Source organism: Haliaeetus leucocephalus, unplaced genomic scaffold, assembly GCF_000737465.1.
Source record: "Haliaeetus leucocephalus isolate CR32 unplaced genomic scaffold, Haliaeetus_leucocephalus-4.0 Scaffold517, whole genome shotgun sequence".
NCBI lineage: Eukaryota > Metazoa > Chordata > Aves > Accipitriformes > Accipitridae > Haliaeetus > Haliaeetus leucocephalus.
The window spans coordinates 5,258,066-5,276,623 of record NW_010972953.1 but is presented as its reverse complement, the minus strand read 5'-3'; the positions used below and the strand labels follow the sequence as shown (position 1 = coordinate 5,276,623).

General features: G+C 52.0%; 1 protein-coding gene across 2 annotated transcripts in view; it reads right to left on the bottom strand.

The window, feature by feature from the left end:
• The window catches only part of EPB41 (erythrocyte membrane protein band 4.1), an 85,301-nt gene extending 75,578 nt beyond the window's left edge, over positions 1-9,723 (bottom strand). Inside the window, exon 1 of one of the 2 annotated variants that reach the window (XM_010576210.1) lies at positions 9,631-9,723. The gene's annotated coding sequence lies outside the window, so the exon portion shown is untranslated. Of the gene's footprint in view, positions 1-7,409; positions 7,432-9,630 lie in introns of those variants that run through there. The other variant, XM_010576211.1, reaches the window with a different exon arrangement.
• Between the last annotated feature and the right edge of the window lie 8,835 nt (positions 9,724-18,558).

Sequence of the window (18,558 nt, the reverse complement as noted above, 5' to 3'; positions counted from 1 at the left end):
TCCCCGCCCCCCCAGGCCCCCCCCCCCCCCCCGCCCTCCCCTGCGCGCCGTTTCCCTCCCTCAGGGCCGGGGCTCGGCGCCCGCGGGCGGCCCTGAGGGACCGCGGCCCTGCCCCGCCTCGGCCGCCTCCCTCAGCCCGGCGGAAAAACACCCCCCGCGCCCCGGGAGGGGGAGGCTGAACTGACAGGATTACCGGCAGCCCCCCCCCGCCCGCCGCCGGCCCGGCGCTCAGCCGATACCGGGGGTGGGGGGGTGGAGGGAAAGGGCCGCGGTCATTTGGCATCGCCCGGAACCGGTACGAAAGGGGCAGGAGGGGCCCTGCCTGCCGGTAACGCCGAGCGGCAGCGGGCGGCTCTCCCCTCCCTCCGTGACCTAGATTTTTAAATACAGTTCGCTGTCTCCCAGAGAAAGTTGTGGCCCATCTCAGCAGGGAGAACCGGGGGGGGAGGGGGCGCCTTGTGGGGTTTTCTTTATTTTTTTTAAACACAAGGCCATTAGGAACCGAACAGGTACTGGGCTCAGTGGAGGGAGTGCCGGGCCGATAAAGCCACAATTGAGATGGCGAGTGCTTCGTCCACAAGAAAAGCCCACAGCCGTGCTGGTAAACGTGCAAAAACAGGAGCACCGGTCCAACCGCGCAGAGAGGACTGACCCGCGCGCCGCTCTGAAACTGTGCACATAACAGCACCGTGAAGCCTTTCCTCACCTACAGCCAAATTATAAGAAGTTATTTTTGTCAGCTAGAGCTGTCCAGCTCTCCCTGCTACACACACCAGAGCAAAACGTTCCCCAGCTTCTTGTCAGCACTTCATGGGGCTTCAGCAAAGGTTGCTGCCAGTACGCCAGCCTGACCAGCTTGGGGGGGGGACCAAATCCCTCTCAAATATTTACACAACCCCAAAAGACACAGGGCACCGGGGCATCTCCATTTGCCTCCCAAAGAGAATTAAGCTATCAGGCACATTATTCTGCTTGCATTAAGAGCAACCATCCTACCTCTTCATCGGCAGATAATACCCTGGGCTGACACGCGCCCTGGCTGGGCTCATGCCGAAGCCCTCACTAGTACCAACCTAGCAAGGAACACTCACACACTAGGGACACTTGTGCTAAATAGGAGCCAAACAAACCCAATTTTCTAGAAAAATTAACATGCTTCTCACAGCTATTTACCCCTTCTCCTCTATATGTCTACGACACTTGGCTCTGCCAAAATACGCAGAACGGGGCAGCTCCCCTCTTGTCTCGGCGTTGAGATTGCTAGCAAAAAAGCCCTTAATGGGAGGGAAGAGAGGTATTTTTGCCTTAAATCTGGACTATCTGGTGGTTTCCCTGGACTCAGATGAGCACGTTCCATTCAAAGACACAGGCTGGGAAAGGTCTGGCGGCTGCAAGTCGCTGCTTCTACACCAGGGACAGGCAGTTCCCCTGAAATATGCCCTGAAGCTCCGACTTCACTCCCCAAGGCATTAAATTAAGACATTTTAATAGCTCAGGCTGTGAATGGAGGAGGCTCAGCTGTTTGGTGCTGGCCCACCACAATAACTGCTGCCTTTGCTACTGCTCACCCACGATGGGCTGAAAACAGACTGTGTCAGAAGAGAAATGCAAGTCCAAAGGACTTAAGGAGAAAACCACCGAGCAAAGGAGCCACAGTTTTTGGATGCAAGGGATTGGCAACAGCTTCTTGCAATTAAGAAAAACAAGCAAACAAAACCACACTGCTTCATCATAACATGCACACACGCTGACCGACGGCAGATTGCAGATTACATGGCGAAGAGACCAGGGCAACGAAAACTTCACATCAAAACGGTGATTTAACACCACACAGCACGTCATCCACCATGCTCAGATCACCAGATGATCCCCAACTCCATCTGCCAGCATCTGAGTACAGCGAGCAGCAGCTCCTGTATTTTGAGCCATTATTTCCCAGGTGAAGCATTTATCCACAGGGAGCACTAGTGCAAGCTGCCATACATGCTGTGCACAAGGGCAAAGGACGCTGTTACCTCTTCAGACTCCAAACAAACAGCCGAGAGTTCGAATGGCAGGAGAAACTTAAGAGCAATAGTCATCAGACATGAAACGAGGCACATGGTCTGTGCCATGAGAGTGCCTTGAAAATGTTCTGGGGCAGGGCGATTTGAACCTAAGCCAAAGCAATCCTGTTGTAGGGAGCAGAAAAAAGGAAAAAAGAAAAAAAAAAAACAAAAACCAAAACCAACACTCTTCTGCATATGGAAATACCACCATCAACACCACACTTCTGCTGTAAATTGCTGGCTTAGCTTCTAACCTTTTCCTTCCTACACGGCCCCAAACTGACCTCTGAAATCCCATAGGAAGTAATGGAAATTTCTTAAATTCTTCACTATAAGAACAGTTTGCCCCATGCCAAGCCCAGATTGCAAATATTTAAAGAACTCTCCTAGTTATAGCTGGTTTAAGTCGCTTTATAGAAGTCAATTAGAGACTGAGAATTATTTTAATAAGTCGGGATTTCTTGGTATTCAACTGCTGGATATAGGAATAAGGAGAGGAATTATATTCATTTTAGGCATGTGTTTGTGGTCTCTAAGGCAGAAGCTGTTCCTTGCAAGCTGAAAGGCCACTCGGTGAGCGCTCAGATCCTGGTGGACTCAGGCAGTGCAAATCAACTGGGTCACAACAGAGAACGATGCCAAACCCTACCCTCTGCCTGTTCAATGTTCATGCAGCTAGCAAGCGGCTCAGAAGTACACACTCTAGCATCTTAAGAGCATCTAGACAGTAGATTAAATCCAGCTCAAGTAAGTTCTTCATAAAAAAAAATCCTTTGTAAGGTGATCCAGTGCTCTGCAGGCCCCTGCAGGATGCACTACTGGTAGGATTAGTTGTAAAGCAGGGCTCCCAATTTACAACAGTGCTGGTGAACACTGTGCCTAGAGCATTACTGGCACAAGAATAAACTGCACAGAGCTCTCCTCACCCCAAGGAGCTTCTCTACATGAGGAATTCCCAATCTAAACAAAGGAATTGTACATCACACTGGTATCAGTGCTCCCTCCCCCAAAACAAGCAGGATTTAAGGTGAAGAGAAATACTGAGGATTACACCAAGTTCTAGGAAAACAAAGAAATTAAGCTGGTCAACTGAACCATTTATCCACTACTGCTCCAAGTAAGCTCATTGTGTCTATATTACACATACGTATGTGTACATACAATAGGCATACTCAGTTTACGTGCCACGTTCACACACTTTGCTAGCAAGTGAGAGTCTCCAAAGCAGCAGCAGCCATTTCACAAGAGCAAACAAGGTGGGAGGAGAGCAGGTGGCTCAGTTTTGCCAGCTACTGGCCCTCTGCCCTTGGCTCCTCTTCCGAGATTTACTGTCACCATCAGCAGTGCTGATTTGGCTAAGAGCAGAAGGCCAGGATGAGGTGTAAAGGAAATCTCCCTTCAACTTCACAAGATTCCTTTTACTGTAAAACAGTGATCTAGAACAAAAATATTTCAGGTAAATGATTTACCTAGAAGGAAGGGGTGCTTCAGCTAACACTGCATTTCTCCCTTGCTCACCCCTCGATTTAGCACACAAAGTGGCAGGCACAGCAGAATTCACTGCCAGAAAAAGCCTCTAACAGGCTGAATTGCAAACTCAAGAAATTTTCACAAAGAACTAGAACACGCTGCACCGCTTTGCTACAACATGTGTGTGCGTGGTGAAGGCAACCTGGAACATCCACACTCACCTGGCTCTGTATCAAGTATTTAACCAAAGATTAAATCTAGTCCAGCCCATCACAGCACTCTCCAAAACCAACAATCGATTCATTGTTGAGCCAGTTATTAAAGGGCCAAGCAGCACCCTCCATAGTTAAAGAGACTAAGTGATTTTGCTATTGTAACCCCACTTGGCATCATGGCAGTTAGCCTCCAGTTTTGCTAAATCCAAGCTGCTTCTCCTATCCTTTTCTGTGTGGTTTCCTACTGGAGAGTATTCCTTTGTTGGTTGTTTTAACAGCAGGAGTTGCACCCTTTGAAGGCCATTGTTGCCAAACTAAAACCGCACGTTCTTTCTTGTGGGCAGAAGAATCCAGTTTTCCAGCCACTACATCTTTTTAGTACAAGGCTGGCTTATGCAGATGCCTTTTAGGAAGATGGGGAAGGCAGAAGGGACAGCTGGGCAACTAAGCCTGTACACCTAGGAATTTCATCTCACCCAGAATCTGGTTAATTTATGCAAAAAGCTCCCATCATGGGTTTCATCAGTTTGCATGAAGTTGATGTTCAGTCGAGACGGTGTCTTGCAGCACAGCAGACTAGTTCCAAGAAGAAAGAGGAATAAAATAGAGGAAGAGGAGCATCAGCTCTCTCCAGGCTGTGTGCCAGTACAGGGAAGAACAGCTCCCTGGAAAGCCAGCTTTGTTCCAAGGCTTAGAGATGATGCGTAAAGCACATTTCTGCCAGGATGCACCGTTTAAAGATTAGAGGAGGTCAGCTTCAGCTTGCAGGATCCAGTTTTCATATAGTGAATGTTTCTACATTGAGAGAGAAATACTCTTCCCCTTAAGTATGGGTAGGAAGTATTAAACACATGAGTGGCTGCACTTAAAGGATCTAGAAAGTGCTTAAGAAAACCTAGAGAATAGATTACAGGCGATGCTGTGAATACAAGTAGTGCAGGCTCAGGAAAAGGCAGAATCAGTGTGGCATGAGCCTGAGCTCCAGAAACAGCCTGAGAAATGGAATGAACCATGGAAAGAGCCATCACAAGAGAGACAGCTGGCCCAACGGCATGCTGACCTCCATCAAGTGGCAAGCTCTCCCTTATTTCAAGCATTTACCAGTTTTTCATTCCCTACCAGTCTTAGTGAAAAGAAGACACAACTAAAAACAGAGGAGCATGCTCACAGAGAGCGCTCGACTCCCTGCCCCTTGTAATAAATTCCAGGAGACACTGCTGGAAACCTCTTCTGTTTGGGCAGCAGGAGGAAGTTCAAGCCCTTGCGCCAGCCTCCTAAACCAAACACAAACAGCCAGCTTGGCCAGAGACACAGCTGCCACTTCAGCGGGGGACAAGTTCAGCTATGCAGCCTTTGTTGAAATAAACCCAAAAATAACAGTTAGTGCCACCTAGGGACCAGTGCTAAGGCAGGGAAGCAGAAGAGCCATACCCCAAACAAAGGATGTCACTGGCAGGTTTACTCCTTGCATGGATGAGAAGTCAAACTGCAGCGAGAAGCAGCTCTGGTCTATTTAAATAACACCAGGTAGGTGTTTTTTGAACTGCAGCTTCTCCCCAGAAAGGCACCGGTTAGGTGAAGCTTTCACAAGGGGCTGCTCAAGCACAGATTTGACTCCATACTGTTACGCTCTCAATTTAGGCAAAGAGCAACCCTTGGCTTCAAACTACTCAAGAGCTCTTTGGTTCAGGGAAGGAAAGTTTCAAGATCAGTGTTTATTTAGGACCGATAGGTACCCAGCAGTAAGTTAGAGCCAGGTACTTGGTTGAGAGCCCTCTAGTCTATACTAACACATCACTTGTAATCCAAAGGCTGGGCAGCAAATTCACCCAAGCTCTGACCCCAGCACTAGACAACTGACAGCCGTTCATTATCGCAGGCTAGACCTGCACATCAGTGAGGGACACCTGGCAAGACCTAACATTTATCTAATTGAGACTTTATCTATGGAGAGCAAATACAACTTCTAAACAGAGCATGGGCTACCTAATTTCTTCCAGAAGTAAGAGTTGAAGCTCTGCACCACCTCATTCAGTGCTGTTTCTCCTACCTGCTATCTCCTTGGACCTTGCAGGGTTTGTCTTAAGCTACTAACTGGATCAGACTCATCACCCCGAGTCCTTTCTACAGATGATCCCACAACCTAATACATCACAGCCAAAGGCTGCTGAGAGGGGCATTTCTGCAGGTGTGCAATGATTAATTGGTGCACATTTCCATATCACAAATTTTAAAAAAAGACTTCTGAGCTTGGTTGAAATGCAGTATATTAACCTTTGAAACTGGCAGTCATGGATACCAGCTTCAAAAACAGTACTATCAATAGGACAAAATCCCAGAGGATAGCATCACATTGCTGCCAGTTTTTCTGGAGCTTTACAAAATAAGGCATTTTGAGGCTTCAATTAAGGTCGTATCTTTCCGTGCTCGTTTTATAAAGAAAACCCGAAGTGGTTCAGATTTATAGGCAGAATCCAAGTACTGGGGGAGGGGAGAGGGGGGGAAATAAGAAGTTGTAGAGGAAAGCTGTGGGTATGGATGGAGAGACAGGGAGGAGAGAGCAGGAAGCATGCTTCATCTGAACTGTTGCCATTGTCACAGTTAATTGCCAAGAGTCATCCTCCCTGAAAAAGGTTTCTTACTGAAATAAATAATAACAGTTCAGCACATTCTGCAGGTCCACAGAGGCTGGAAGTTAACATGGTGTGCACAGTAAATCTTTTGAGCAAGAGATGCAGCAACAGCTTTGAGATGCACACTAGCCGGATCTTACCCCTGCATTCACTGCAGACTGCATCAGAAAGAAGCTAATAATCATTAAGCTGCCATCTTTTATTTCTAATTATTTGTCTCCACAGCAGGGTTCCTGCAACCATCAAGCACAAGGGAAGCAAGTCTCAAAGGAGTAACTGTTTTGAAGAGGGCTTGCAGCTGCCACTGCATGAATGGCTCTCCAAGAACAGTAGCAACTGCTACAAACTGCCGACAGAGCTAGGAGGAAAGCATCTCTGTTTAGCCTGTTTTTCAATGTTGGTTTTTAGGTCAACTAAAACAGCTTTTCTTATGCAACAAGAGATGCACAAAGCTCACTTGCTTTTGAGTTTTTGCTTTCATTTAATTAGATGGTAATTCAGAAGGCAGCACTGCTATTTTAAACACCACAATGAGAACTATTTCATCGCCTTACAAAGCGCTAAAGTGAAACCACTGAGCTAAGCCAGCCCTAGAACTTGACACCGCATCGGATTCTGATGGTCTCTTCTGAAAGGGTGGGACAAGCAAAAGAGATACCCTGCTACTACATTTCCAGGAGAGGTTCAAGGCAGAAAATCTCACTGAAAGGTGGAAAAGGAGACCTTATTTGTTCATCCTCTTTGAGCTGTACGTGAACAAGAATTAAGGGGAGACCCAAGTTCACAACACAACTGCTGTTCAACAGCTTCACGAAGCAATGCCCTTCTCTAGGTGACCCATGAATTAAGGGACAGAAAGAAACAGTTTACATACAGGTAAACTAAGATCAACTACGCCAACACGTGGCTCCCAGCATCACCGATGCCAAAGTATGGAAAGACACGGCCCAGCAGCAGCCTGTTAACGGACACACTGTGCTTACCAGCTCCTTTGCCACAAACATAGCTCCGATTATTTTTTCAGCCAGCACGCATGACCTCACCTCGGATTTCTTGACAGGCTTCAAATAATGGCAACATATGTGAATCTTAGCTGAAGGTCAAGAGCACAACCTCAAACGTCACAGGCTCCACTTGCATCTTCAGCATTTTTCTTCATGGTTTCTGCCCTCCAGCTTCTCACAGCACGTCCCTCTGTGGAAGCTGCTGGTGTGTTACTTTTAGGACTGATGCCCCAACCGTCTTATCAGGCCAGGAGAGGAGATTCACTTACTACAGCTCCTATGCATTTTATGTTTACCTAAGAGATAAGCCAGGCTTAAAGATGGAAAGGCAACCTGACCCTGCTGTTTTCTCTGATGGGTGAAGGTCAGGGCTGTCCCTGATCCAGTGAAACTATACCATACAACCTTTATCTTTGCCATCACTAACAAGGTACCACTTAGGTTTCTTGTTTGCTGACCAAGAATAATACCAACTATTCAGCAAGCAGCAAATTTCATCTCGTATCAGGGTCAAAACCCCAAAAGCCTATAATAAGCAGGACCATTGAAATGCAATTCTCTACCCTCTGTGCAGTACGTGAAAGACAACAGACCACTCATGCAAACAAAAGTCACAGTGAGACTGCTCTGGGGAGAGCAAACCAAGGGTTGTTTGGGGTACCAGCTTTCCCCAAGGAAGAAATTCACCCCTGACCAAAGACTTGTCACGCAGCAATAACCAGATGGGTGACTGTCCTGAAGGTCTGCTCAAGCACAAAGGACCAAGATCCTGCTGCTGCTCAGCTCGTCTGGGACATCCTGGCCAGCCTTGGACAGTTATAGCTGCTGCACACGCCTCTTGCTAACCCACTCCAACAGTCACGCGAGTAAGCACCTGCATTTTGCTCCAAATACGAGCTCCCAGCCAGCACGCTGCCAGCCTGCATTTCTCGCAGCTACACCTTCTGTGCGGAGGAGCTTTATTCTGCATTCAGATGACCGCTGGGTGTTTGGTGGGGATGCGAGCTCAGCACCTCTGATCAAGGCAGGTTCTCTAGGTAATTAATGATCCTTCTTTTAGAGATTTCGTAGCAAAGAACAGCTCATTCAGAACAGGAGACAGCTGCTCAGCTTCCAAATATAGTGCTTCACTTACTTCTGTGTAAGAACAACAGGTTTATGCTTGGATTTGATTCGTCTCTCCTGCCCTCCACTGTGAGGCATTGTATAATAATGCTGAGTTTAAGAATAAAGCAATCTGTTCCCAGAACCTTCTTCTGCTTTCCCTTCAAGTCTTTCATCAGTGACTGGCAGTACATTGAACGCACTCAAAATACACTCAGTCTTTTCCGTTACTGGGAGAGGAGAGGATATTACTGGGGAAGGGGGGGTGATGGACAGGAAAGGGGAAAGCTTAGCAGGAAGATACTTTAAATTTTTTTTTAAAAAAGTAAATTAAAAACTTCTGAAGTTTCTAGAGATAGCAACCTCAACACAAAAGCACCACTGCACCCAGAGAACCAGCTTTACCAAGCAGAGACCCCTTCCTTTCCTCCACCCTGAGCACACACCCCTTATTTTGAGAGTCCTTAATACACAAACAGCACCTTGCAGCCAGCCTCGGGGGCAGGCACCAAACCTCCGCTGGAAAACCACGAGAATCCACCCCACCAGGACAATTTTCCCCCTACGCAAAGCAGGATCTCTCAGAACGGAAGCTAGAAACATCGGTGCCTGCCACACTTCTCCAAGCTTGACACGCATTTCCCCTCCTCTCCTGCCAGAAGGGCCTCAGGCCTTTGTGCCCTGCAAAGCCCCGCACATCTGCAGGTTTGCAAAGGGGAAGCCAGACCAGCGCTGCACTCCAGCCTTCAGAGAGTCCCTTACACAACCACGGCACTGATTTACCATCAACAGCTGTCAGGGGGCATCTGGGGAGAAACAGGGAGTATTGCTTTCCACTACCAAAAACATTTTCACTTCCATTTGCTCACTTGCTGGCACTTGGTGTGCTTTTATCACCGGGTCAGCGCTCCGCAGCCCAGGCTGGCAGGAAAACTACGGCAGGGGGCTTTTTCATGTTATAAATTTGGCCTGGAAATTGCTATATTAAGCGCTTTTCAATATCCAAAATAGTCACACACAGAGGATAAATCCTCCTGTTTGATAACAATCAATGCTCCAGAGTGTAAGACACAATAAACAGGTCAGTTCATTATTTAAGTCCAAGTGATTCGTTTCGGCTACTTCCTCTCGCTGATCTAATGAAGCAGTTACTTACCCAGAGATGAGACAGCCGGGCAAACCACGCAGGCAAGGCACCAAAATCCATCACGGGGCAGTGTATAGAAGAGAAAGGAAAAGAGACACTGGTTAATAGACAGTTCTAGCTAAACATGAAAAAACCCATGCACCTGCCAGAAAAATCTCTTGAGCCACAAAGCCAAATCCTCACACTTGTATTTTACATGAGCACTGCAAGCAGAGTTCAAGTAAGCAAACTTTGGTGTCTGACTCTTCCCAGAACTGAAGGTGGAACTGGACATTCACGTTGAGCCACTTCTTAGAAATGTAAACATCAAGTGGGGAAGGAAAAAAAAATAAAAAAACCGAAAACATTAGCCCAACATTACTTAACGCTGATAATACAGCAAGTGGTGACGCAGGCGTCCCGTGCCTGCCAAGCTCCAGCGAGTACGGCCTCCAGAGCCCCGACCGGTGCCCAGGGCAGCACGGCACGGGTCGGGCACTGCTGAGCCCTGGGCAGAGCTGGGCTGGAGAAGCAGCAAGCGCGGTGTGGAGGCTGCAGACTGGCCCCGTCCGATTCTGTGTCCGTCCGGCTCCTCCAGCCTTACATAACTTCTTGTGCAAACTTCTGCAAGGGATGGACACAGCCCAGCGCCTCGGGCCCCAATCCACAGGGCTCCAACTGAGCCCTCTAGTGGGCTTTAAAAACTCAACAAAACACCCACAGATTTAATTTAATTAACACTCTGCCAGAGGCCTCTAAACCCTAATCCTCTCAACAAAAGGATCATTAACTAAATGAAGAGATTCAAGAGAGCAATGGTGCTCTCAGCCGCAGCAAGGCCGGCTCCGTGCTCCGGCAGGCACACGCCAGGGCCCAAGCAGAGTGCCGAAATCCAGCCAGATCCTCGGTCCACCGAGGGTCCAGGGACCCGCTCAACAGACAAGTGCTCATAGCATGCAGGAAAAGTCTAGCACGGTGCCACGCTGCACCAGGCACAGGACTATGCACCTCCTCTACAGCCATCCTGCCGCACCGGAGCGACAGGCACAAGCCTGCACCCATCCTTTGGGATGCACCGCGATGCTGACAATCTCCATTGAGACTGAAACCCCGAACTGCTGAACCAGGAGAGGATTTAGCTGGAGCGCTGGTTGTTTTTAAGTGTTATTATCCACTGATGTCAAGAGCCTGGCAAGCAGGTGAGAGCTCTCGTTTCAAGAGGCAGCCTCGGTCCTTCAACCGAAGGCTGGGAAAACATCTCCATCTCGCCCAGCCCTGCTAGCATAAACAGCAGGAGGGTTTTTCCTCACTTGAGCAAGTGGGGTGTACATTGGCAGACGAATTTACCACATGCAGGTTGCAGTCCAGTAAGATGCAGTTAGGAAAAAATCTTTACAGTCAAAGGTTCCCAGTCCACGAGCTTCAGCCCAGTGAGACAGGGATGGAGATTTGGGGTTGCCCTTTGCAGGTGGCTCTCTTGGAAAGCCACCTCCACTTTCTGAGCCACGCAGAGGATCCAGAGCAGCTCCAAGGAGCACACCCACAAGAGTACTCATTAGTATGGTGAACAGGAGCAGAAGAGATCTTAATTATAGGGCAGGGATCATTCCCTCTGGGTTCGGATGTCAGCAGCAGCCTCGCCGGGGCCGTGCTGCCCCACGGGACAGGCGTTCCTCGACAGAGCCCACAGCAAGTGCTGCCTTTGCCTGTGCCATGTGCAGAGCCTGCGGTCAGCAGAATCCTGGTTGGGGCTCTGCGATGAGCTGCAGAGCCTCAGGCTCGCAAATGTGAGAATCCAAACCAAGGAAGACTTCAGGTGTTGCTTGCAAAAAAGCTTCTCTCCTTCAGCAGCAGCCTGCACAGGTCTCTCTGGAAATGCTACTGCAGCCCACCGATAGGTACTGGTCCCCTGACTTTGGTGCTGTGTGCGAGCACCCCAGTCTCATCAGCAGCTTCTGAAACTCAAATCCAAGCTCCAGCCGTGGCGTTCACCAGGGCAGAGACTGCAGTAGCTGCTGGCAGCGCAGGCTCATACCGGCGCGGGCGGCCCTAACCCGGGGCAGGGCTTTAGGGTGGCCAGGAGATGCTTTAGGACACTACCTCTCCCCGGACAAACGCAGCCTTCCTTAGAGGGACCTCAGCCCTCCAAGATGCCAGCCAAGCCCATTACAGACCCTCTATGTTTGGGTTTGTATGCTGGAAAGCATTCAGAAAGGTCTCCATTTTCTTTTGCCCTGCCCCCTCCCTGCAGGTTTTCAGGACGTGCCTCCAGGATAGAGCTGACGCGTTGTTCAGGCCTCCTTGCCTGAGGATGCGGGAACAACTGTTCCCAGAGCTAATGAGGCTGTCCTGCTTTGACCCGGGGCAGTTTTCAGCAGACACAGAATAAACAGTCCTCTCCATGTTCACCTCCTGGAATAAATCCCAAGAGCTCCCATCTCCCCAGCCCAGGCAAGAACACAGATGGTCGTGGAGATTAAAACATACAGAGAATTAACCGCCCCGTGCAAATGAGCTTCTTCATCCAGCCCAGCGCTGCAAGGTGGTTTGAGGTACAGCACTTGGATGTGATCATCATGGTTTGCTGAGCTCCGATAACAGCCTCGTATCGACCAGAACAAGGAGCCAGAAAGCTGAGAAATTTGAAGGCAGTTTGTAGAGGAGGCAAGATACAAACTGCCAGAGCCAGGCAGCTGCCGTAACCACAGTTGCCTCCTGCTACAGCAGTAGAAGAAAAAAACAGCGGCACCAGGAAAAAGCCTGGCCAGCAGCGCAGATCAATTCTGTGCTCAGCTATCTTGTGTATTCCCACCGAAAGGCAGCTTAGATGGATCAAGCAGCACTGCAACCCCGACGTGAGCCATCTGCAACTCCGGACGCTGCCCCAACACCTCCAACCGCTGCTCGCAAGGCACCGGGCACCCACGGGCTGGCAGAGGGCAGCGAGGGAAACCCACACCGGCCCCCGCTGCCTTTCCTAGAAGGCTGAAGTCTTGGCACGCAGCTGAGGCACAGGATCTGTCAGCACAGCACACTGGGAAGGATCTGACCGTCACACAGGGCCAAGAGACCTTCCCAAGGAAGGCAGGGCTTTCTCCAGGCTGCCTCCCAGGGAGAAACTGCACCCCAAACCCATGAGCGTGTTAGCATCACCAGTGATAGGTTTAAACCTTATTTCATTTTTACTCAAAACCAGGGAAAAATTTCTGAAAGGAGTGGACTTCTTGCTCAGCCACATCCCAGCTGCCAGTTGGTATTTCTAAGGAACAGGTTTCAAGCTATGCAATGATACAGATGACTGCGTTTGCTATTAAAAGCCTCCAGTTTGCATCCAAGGAAATCCCCAAGCAGCACTGACCCCATCTGCCAGCCCGCGGCAAGGCTCCTCACAGCCGCAGATTGGCCAAGGCCAATCCCAACCATACGGGAGAGGTTCACCTCCACGTCAAACGCAGGCACCTCCAGTACAACATCAACACAGAGAAAGTCACGTTACAGCCCAACATGGCTCAGGGCCGGGCCAGCATCTGCCCTCCATTGCTCCCATGCTCAGCATTTGAGTTCACGCAGATGCAGGGAGGTGACTCGGTGCTGTTCTGTCTGATATGGACCCTCAATGCAGAGAAAGAGCTCCCCTCAAGTTTTGAAGTGCCCACAAACAGCTTACCCCATCTCCAAGGGTTTTTGGAAAGCAGATATAGAAATACAAGCCCTTAAAGGGCTAAACCACCACTGCAATTGGGGGAGAGCTACCAAGCAGGGATCATCTCACTGAGGTCACATATAGCATGGTAAATGCTGTAATGCATCAGCTGCGTTAATGCCCTGGCTACGATGATGCTTCAAGGCATCGGTCCACCCCAGCTCCAACCCATGCCAAGCAGAGCTCAGCACCAACACCAGGTTCTCCAGGCTGTAAACAAGTCCGGAGTTTCCCCCCGGCTCCCACCCCATCGCTGCGATGCACTGGCTCGTTTGCAACACCTACAAGATTGCTTTAACGCTGCTGCAGTCAGAGCTTGGTCACTCCGAAGACTCCCAGCACACGTCAAGCCTCACACCCCCTTGCTGAAATCCAGCTCAGGTCAACCGTGGCCAGATGTAATTACCTACATGAAAGGAGCTAGAAGCTGCCTCTAATAAGAGGATGTATTTGTGCCATCAGGCCAGAGTTCCTCCTCCTCTTTTGCCGCTTACCAGGGTGCCAAAAGTTGCCTCACATTAAGTGGACCAGCAAGAACTTAACCTCATTCCTTGCTACAAAACCTGGCTTTCCCAGGAACGGCAGGAAAGGGCAGGTTTCTTAGTCATTTATTTACGAACAAGAGCGGAGAACATTTTAACAGGATTCGTTCATTTAATTGAATAGCGCATGGGACATCAGTGGCTTTATTTGTGTTGGCAAAAGGCTTTGGGATGAGCAAATGGAGGAGCAAGGGCAGGGCCTACACCCCAAAACACTTCCCGGGGCCAGGCAACACGCTGCCGTTGAGCCCGCAGCCATCCGCAGGCCGGTGTGGGGCTGGGGTGGTTCCCGACAGCCTCAGCATCCTCCCGGGTGCGTTTTCCCAGCTGCCTCCAAATCACCAAGCTGCAGGAAGCAGCAGCAGACGGCTCTAGCTAAGAGGCACAGCAAAATAACATGACCCGAGTTCCCTTCCAGCCTCTCCTCCTAAAATGTGCGAGCGTGAGGCAGCTTTAGAGCCCTCCCAGAGCAGCAGGGTCCAACTCACATGAGGCTCAGACAACACAAAGCCATTTTGACCCAGCGTTTTGTGCCCCTGAGCAGACACTCGGGCCGGGAGCCCAGATGGTGCCTGTGTGTGCACTGCCCACGGCACCCCGTGCCTGCATGTCTGATATTTCAGGATTTTCTCGGGGGGCATCAGGAGGGGACTAGAGACAAACCATGCTAATTGGATAGACGAAGAGTCCTCTGCAGCCCTATAAAGCTGCAAGCAGCTGCTCAAAACCCCTTGTGAACCACAAAAATAGTTTCATCTAAGGAGCAGGCGTGGATTAAACGCCACAAACACCCTTTTCTTTTCTGTGTGCAAAGTGCATTTTTCCCCACTGCGGTCCCAAAACAAAAACCAGACCCGCAGATCAAACCAGGAAATTCAGTGAACTTTGAGCACCAACAATAGCAGGAGGATTTTCCAGACCTTCAAGCTTGTTTTGCAAGTCCCAGATTATGTAAAGCGCTGGTCTGCCATTGTCGGGGAAGCGACGCTGCCTGCTCGGTGCTGGAGCCAGCTGGCACCGCGCTGCCCTCCCGGCAGTGCCTGTACCTAGCAAAGGCAGCGGGGTCTTGTGCAACGCCGCAAATTCCTTCCCAGGCACCTTCCACTGCAGCTATTGCCACGCGGCAGCAACTGCCTTTCATTTTACACCTAATTCTTATGTGATTAATCATCTTCCCAGGGTCTGGGTTTGTTTTCCAGACTACACTCCTGCCCAGGCTTTAGGTACTAAACCAGCTGCCCTGGAAGAAGAGTCTCCTTTGTGTCTACAGGGCGGCTTTACCATGCCATCACGGCTGTGCCCAGCGGTGAAGCATCCCTTCCAACGCTTCACTAATCCTTGGCTTTTCTGCCAGTTGGGATATGCCGGAGGGGTGAGGCAGTTATCGCTGCACACACGTCCTCCGGGAGAACAATATGAGAAGCTGAATTCATCCCACATTCAGCACCCAGCTGGAAAAACCCCATCAACACCCCCGAGGCTGGCGGGATGGGAGCCGGCATCCCTGGTACCCGGCTCCACGCATGATCCGTGTCCCCTGGCAATGGCCTCGCACACGGTCCCGCTGCATTTGCCTAATTAAGACCTAATGAAGCGGGAAGATCCATTGTGGGCCTGGCAGGGGAGCAGATGTGCCCCCTGAACCCGGCCGCTGCCGGAGGGGAAGCCCGCCGCTGCCTCCAGGGTGAATCAGCAGGAAAAGCTCAGGCTGGGATGCACAGCCCTGCAAATTCAAGACCCCGCTGCTCTGTCAGAGCCAGGGAAAGAAAAATGCTCTGTTCGTCAGCAGCCTCTAGTGGGGAGAAGCACACAGATGGGCTGGCCGCTTCGGATGGACCCCACCAGCCCCAGAGAGCCCACCCTGGCTGTCCCCACCAGCTCAACCAGGGCTGGCCCGGCACAGTCCCAGTGCTCACGGCATAAGGGACCCCAAGAGCCACGAACCGAACCCGCCACAGCCTCGGCGGCACATCCAGCGTGCGAGGCTGCTCAGAGGGGTCATCCCCACGCGCCGGCTGCAGTCCCACACCCAGCGCTGGTCCCAGGCTAAGCACAGAGAGCTGGCTAGAGCATCTCTCCACGAAGCCTGACTCAGAGCCTCGCACAAATCACTAGGTGAAGAAAAATGTGTAAAAGGGACAACTGACACATCCCCATCCTTCCTGGGCAGCTCACTGAGAGAGAGATCTCCAGGCTGATGGTGGGCGAGTCCCTCCCCCCCACCTGAATCACACCTCAGACAGCTCCCACACCTCCAACCCGCAGCACCCAGCGTGGCCAAGAGCCAATTTGGACCCCAAACTTCCAGCCACCACGGCCTCGAGCCTCTTCCTGCAGGTGGGAACACGCACAAAGGTAAAACGCTGCTCAGCAGAGAAGGGAGGGTATCTGCCCTCTGGGGTAGAGACCCTCTGCAGTCTGCTCTCCTCCCCGGGCAAGGGCTGCAGATGGAGCTCAGAAAAAGCTCCGTTATACATTAAATTAGTGACGTAACTTCAGAGTCCCCCGCTCAGAGAACAGTTGATATTTTCCTTACCCTCCAAGCAATCTTCATCCACCAGCAGCTCCGAAAGGACCGTGCCAGCCCAGGGGGGACGCACGGTGCAGAGAGATGTGGCTGCAGGCAATTCCAGCAGCTGCCAGGCTGCGTGCCGGGAGGAAAGCCTCGTCAGAGCAGCACCGCCGCGGATGAGAAGGCACTTTCTCTCCTCGGCAGGGTTTCAAACCCTCTCGAGAAGGCCTGAAGTTTCTCTTAAGCGCAAGGCAAAGCCAAGAGAAGGGACGGGGGAGGCCCCTGCCGCCTGCAGAACAGCTTGAGCCCAACCACGGGGAAGCAGTTTGATGCACGGATGAACTTTTTGCTGCCGCTGACTCGCCGTTACCATCACGACACGCAGAAGCGGCACGTGCCCCACTTCGGGCGAGAAACAGGAGGGACTGCCAGCACTGCGACGAGCTGGGGGAGTCCCACGTCTACGCACACCCTGGCACTCGGAGAGAAGCCGCACACCTGGGAGGGCACAAATTGCTCCACAAGTTTTCGTTGCGTCCTTTCGGGGATGGGCACAGTGTAGCTGCATCAATCACGGGCACATTTAGCATGAGCAGGGCAACGGCTGCGGAGGAAGGATTAGGCAGAACAGGGAACCTCAGCTCCGTGTCACCCAAAGCTCTGGCGCGGGTGCAAGTTACTCCCACAGACTAACCGGGTTACTCTGGCAGAAAGAGGACGCAGAGGGGAGCATGCGCACCGCCGCCAGCAGCCCTGACCCCAGCTCTCCCAGAGCCATGTCCGTGCCTTCGTTAAAGCCTTAGGAAGGGAACAGCAGATGGATGAAGAGGGTTTTGGGGTGCACCTTGCAAGAACCTGACTTGCTCCCGCGCCCCAACGCAGCTTCCCACTGGCGGGGCAGCAGAGACTTCCTCGCACCGACAGCCTTCCCCATCCCCGGCCATTTGCTCTGGCTCACCAGGTCTCACGGCACATGTGAGGGTGCTGGGGGGCCGTTGGTGCACCCCACGCCAAACCACAGCCCCACACACCTTTGCGCAGCCTGACCTCGCACAGGGCGTACGTTGCCTGACATCAGCCCCTGCCCGCCCGAGCTGGCAGGGCCGGCCAGCAGCCTTGGCAGCGACCCCACTGCAGGCAGCTGCCAACACTGCCTGACCCCAGACTTCAGCCCCACGACGGGGCCAGCCCCACAGCCCCGCTACAGACCCCACAGAGGACAGGGCACGCCAGTACCCACTCCTGCAAACTGCAAAGCAAATGTTTATTTTTCCCACACGGGAGCCTCGGCGTAAGGCAATCCTTGGGCGAGGAGGCGGCTGCCGACAGTGCAGAGCCAAGGCACACCCCTCCATTGCAACACAGCCCTAAAGATAGCCACTGTCCCCTATGACTCCGGCCAGCGGCTCGGACCCCGCGGCACCTGCCGAGCCCACCGGGAAGCGGGGAAGCCCCCGGCGCAGCCCACAGCACAGACTAGCGAGCAGGTTTCACCGACCCCTCGTCCCTCTACGGCTGCAGGAGGGCAAAATTCAGGAAGGGAAGAGATTGCAGGAACCACCAGGGACGCCGAGTCCCGCTGCATGCTCCTCTGGTCGCAACGTCAGCGCAAAGCACCCCGTCTAAAAGGGGATGTGGCGAAAGAAATCCCCTGCTCCCGCAGCCGCGCAGCGGGTAACAGTGCAGAAAAGTCAATGGCGAGATTTTTAGCACTGCTTGGTTGAGCGTGGCATCAATCCGCACCGGGACAGGTATCGATGGGAGGAGGAGGCCCCCGCCACCAGCTTTGGGAACTGTCTCAGCAGGCACAGACGGCGTCTTGGAGAGAGGGGACAGAGCGTGGCTGCCCCAAAGCGCCGGGCTGAGCCGACTGCAGCTCAAGTGCAACCCCAGCGAGCACTGGACACCTCCGGGAAATCACAGCCGGACCCAGATGCCAACACGGGAGCTGCTTCCTCCCAGGGAGGGACGACCAGCGCCGCCGCTGTGACCATGGGGTGTGGGGGGACCCCCACTCCCCGAGGTTGCACCCACCTTTTCCCCTCTGTTGCAGCAGTAGGAATGCCACCGCGGGGGGGAAAAACACCCCAGTCCGAGGGTTGGGGTCCTGCTGTGGGGCAGGGCCCCCGCGCCCTCTGTGCCCCCTTCCACCTCCCAAGCCCGAGCCTGCTGTGGGCCCCCCGCTGCCCCCCAGAGCACCC